Here is a 4640-nt window from a genome sequence, read left to right as displayed (position 1 = left end):
AGAAGAAGAAGAAGAAGAAGAAGAAGAAGAAGAAGAAGAAGAAGAAGAAGAAGAAGAAGATGATGATGATGATGATGATGATGATGATGATGATAATAATAAGACGATAAAAGTAATAGAATGCTATACACTAAGTCCACTTGCATGTCGAAGGGATACTGCGCGTGAACGTCGTGCATGGACACTGCTTGACATTTTTGAAGTGCCAGAACAAGCCTAGGTTCCTGACTATTGTACGTTGTTAAGGAATACTTGACAAAAATTATTTTTTTTCTGTTCCCCCGTCGTTGTGAGTATGTAAAAGCCAATATTCAAGAGCTTACTGTTCAACGTGTTTGTACCGCAATGTCCGAAGAAAATCTATAAAAGCGTATGTTTTATTCCCCTTAAGAATAGACGCTTGATTTTACAAAAGTACTAGTCCATGTTATACGCATACGGTAAACCTTGCTTGTTTTTTCCCATTGGAAGATAATTATTGGAAAGATTAACACAGGGGGTTTTGCGATACAGTTGACTACACGAACAAAGGAAACACAAGTGATTTTGTATTTTGGATGGTATATTGTCTGCTTTTTAATTCCTATTTTGCATATGATGTAGGCCATTTCGAGCACAAGTTTTTCTTTCAGTAAGATTTGAGAATACTGGACATTGGAAACGGTCTAAATGTGACAACAATAGCCTATTAATTTCGACCAAGTCTGGATTTGAACCTCGAACCACCGTCCAACAGACCAAGATCGTAACTGTCTCAGCTGCTGCGTTTGTTGTTTGAAATGACAAGATGATAATAGATTTTCTAAATAAACATGGACGATTTTGCGTTAATATTCAGTTGTTTATAAGCAGGAAAAAAAATGCTAGTAATTGTATTCTACAGTAACTAAGTAATTCAAATAATCTATCTTGAGTGTCTTAAGTAAATTAATAACACTAAGCTATGATACTTAAGTCGTTGTAGCAGACTAGGGTTGTCTCGTTTCGCGCCATGTCTATACTGTGAGGGCTTTGAAGAGCCTAAAACACTGAACATTTTATACATACATTATATATATATATTATATTTATATATATATATATATATATATATACTTGCCTCACTATTGAATGCCAACGCATGGAAGGACATCTTGTTATCTAAAACAATCAAGCCAAAAGTAATAGATCATTGTAGGAAGTCTTTGAATTTGTGTTTATTACGACGTTGGTGGTTAGAGCTCCCTCCTCCCCTACTAACTCACAGATTTTGCTAGACAGCCACTACCTGGCTAAGGTGAACTCACTGTTTTTGCGTAAAGCAAAAAGAAGCCAGAAACCCAGAACAAAGTGATCTGAATTATTAACTGCAATTTGAACTGATCGAAGCTTTGGAGAAACCAGACCAGCCAGAAGTTGGAAATTGTTGCTTTTCATAACGGGAGGAAACAATCTTCAGTGAGAGCAAGGTACGTTTTGTCCGAAATATCAACCAACACGAATATTCAACCCCCCAAAGATTACGTTATAACGCTATTTCGAATAATGGTGATCCCTTCAGTTATAGTAAAACTCTCCCTCAACACCAGCAAACCCTAGATTCTCAACTACACGTCTTACTCTTCACGTGTACTTTATGATCAAAGAAACGATTAAGACACTATAATAATATAATCGTAACAGGTAGATTGCCAGTTTCAGAGAAGCGTGGTTTGAGCTTCAATCTTGTGAATGTCTTCCATGAGAGTACAAATCTACTCCGGGAAATGAACTGTTCTCTCTAAAATATAGTTTTTACACACACAAACACACACGCACACACACACACTCACACACACACACACACACACACACACACACACACACACACACACACGTACACACACAAAACTGCACTGATCTATTTGTTTCTGTTATTGTCCACGGCTTCCGTTGATGGGCAAAATTTGAACAATAAAAGAATAAAAATGAAATGCATCTTCCATTTCCTGAGAGTTAAACCTCTCACTTAATGGTGAATTTATTAATGTCCACTGGTGAGTATTGGTATTTTTTAAATGGAAGGCTAAGATTTTTAAACAATGCTATGGCTCTTCGGTTCCAATACTGGAGAGGTTGATGATATACTCAGCTGTTTCTTGAAAGGTATTTGTAAGGGAGAATAAATTATATTTGGGCTCCTTAGATTGATCATCAAGCCTTCTTTTTACCTAACTGAGAAACGACCTAGTGCGTTATACACTTTGAGAAACCCTGGCATATTATTCAACCTGGCACTACCCGTCACGCCATCTGGCGTTTAGGACCTCAACAAAGGATCTCCAGCTATGCCTGTTTTTGGCCATCTTTGTAAACATCCCCCACGAATGGTTCCAAGACTTCATTTCAGACTCTACTGTATGCCTCCAGGTCACTTAGGGTTTACCCCTCTGGCGATATCCTTCGGTAGTCCAGTGGAGGGCAGTCTTTAAAATAGAGTCTGGTTCTCTTCTAAGAACATGCCTAATCAATCTCCTTCTTCTCCTTGTTGTCAAGGTGGCCATGTCCTTTACCTACATTTCCGTAAAAGATCTGCTTTGGAAATCTTGTCAGACTAGAAGATTTGGAGGATTTGGCGTAATATGGTTGTATGAAAAGATGACAGATTGCCAAATCATGATCAGTCACCCTCCAGCATTCAGATCCATATAGGAGTGTAGATAGTACACATCAGTTATACAGCTTTAACTTGGTTTGTATACTGAACTGTCCAGACTTCCAAAAGTTGATCATGCTTCCGTGTACATATCTTGCCTTGTCGAGTCTGTTCATGATGTCCTCCTTTGAGCCCCGGTCAGTTTTAATTAGGCTGCCTGGATAGGTAAATGTGTCTGTTATAGGCAGGTCTGCGTTGTTTATCCTAATTAGAGTTGGGGAGCCTACATTCAGTGTCATCACTTCTGTCTTTTTCTGGATTTTGTATCCAAACCTCAGAGAAAATAATAGCTATTTCCCTTCAGTAGCCCGGTTGATTCTGCCTTAATCACAAGAGCAATATAGCAGCATGCAACATTTTAAAGGGCATTTGCCATTTTCTGAGTATATAAGTCTGCTCCAGAATTTAATAATTCAATACATTTAATCAGAACATAGTTTAGTTCTCTCATAACTAAAAACCTGAGTGTAGTTTTACCAAAACATAGAAGAGGAGCTCGAGAATTCTGCCTGAAAATTGTCCATCACGCCCAAATTTTTGATACTCCGAATTTCAGAGCCATTGACTAATATTGTTTCTGAATATCTCGCACAATTTTTTAAATTAAAATGTTGTTATTTCGACAAGATAGATTTCATTTAAAAGAAATGTTTTTGACATAAAATTCATGAAGAAGAAATTTGTTTTCTCAAAGGGAAATGGCTTTTGTAAAAAAAAAAAACCCATCTATAAACGCAAAATGCACCTATTTAAAATATCTTGAAAGGAGGGTCATGAAATGATTTGTTTGGTTTTTCCTTTTCTTTTCGCTTTAAAATCTGATCTACCAATTTTTGTAGCATTTAAACAACAGTTCTTTTCTCTTACAGAGTTTAAAAACTATATTTTTAACATTCTGGAATTCCAAGAATCAATGCTCAATATCTCCTGCTTTGGACTCGACAAAAATGTAAACAGTAGTCTAACATGGAGCAGACTCTCATGGTCATGTGTTGTTATTTGAGTGTGTGTAAGTGTTATATATATTTTTTTAATGTACATATATATTATATTATGTAAATAAAAATGTATATTCCATTATATCTGTGACAGTAAAGAAAGTTGCTTGTGACGCCAATGATCTGTTCTTTCACACAGATGGAGGGAAGCGGTTCTACAATAGAAGAGTCAAGTGAGCCAGAACACTTACTTACCCTGAGAGAATACTCTGTTGGGGTTGTAGTTATCATGACTATATATACACCTTTATCCTTGTTTGGAATTTTTGTCAACCTCTGCAATATTATCGTGTTTCTTCGCTTGCGCCTTCAGGATTCTATCTCGATATCATTCTTTGCATTATCAGTCAGCGATCTTGGTATTGGTTTTCTGAATTTATTAATTAGTTTTTGCCTTGTTTTCTATGTAATTGAGAGGTCGTTAGGCTACACATTTGCGGTAGACCCCTATGTACTTGCTGAACTGTCGAGCTTCGTGATGGAGTTCTTTGTCCAGCTCTCATTACTGTATACGTGCTTCTTGTCAGTCACTAGGTCAATGTGCGTGATTACACCTTTTCGGTTCAAAGAATACTTTACCTGTTTTAAAACGGCTGTGGTCCTGTGTATCTTGTCAGCCTTTGCCACTGTACATTTTACCCTATTTTCTGGGATAGAGTTTGAGACGGTGATGGATGAGAACATTACCAGATTAACCGTAGCTTATACAGACGAGTTCTCTCAATGGTACTTCATAACGGACCTGATCAGGGGACCTGTGATAACGGTCTTGGCAGAGGTCGTAGTTTCGATCTGTGTTGGGGTTATGGTTTATAAGCTCAAGAAAAGCCTTAAGTTTCGTAGGGCTCACTCTGCGGTTAATCAACAGTCTAGCTCACTTGACAGTGGTGAGATTGTGGAATCAAAACCAGGGAAAGAAATCATAACCCCTGCTCGTGGTCTGACACAAAGTGTTGGGCATGCCTCGG

This window comes from Aplysia californica, unplaced genomic scaffold (genome assembly GCF_000002075.1).
Source record: "Aplysia californica isolate F4 #8 unplaced genomic scaffold, AplCal3.0 scaffold00159, whole genome shotgun sequence".
NCBI classification, from domain to species: domain Eukaryota; kingdom Metazoa; phylum Mollusca; class Gastropoda; order Aplysiida; family Aplysiidae; genus Aplysia; species Aplysia californica.
The sequence above is the reverse complement of the archived record's forward strand: the minus strand, read 5'-3'. Positions refer to the sequence as shown.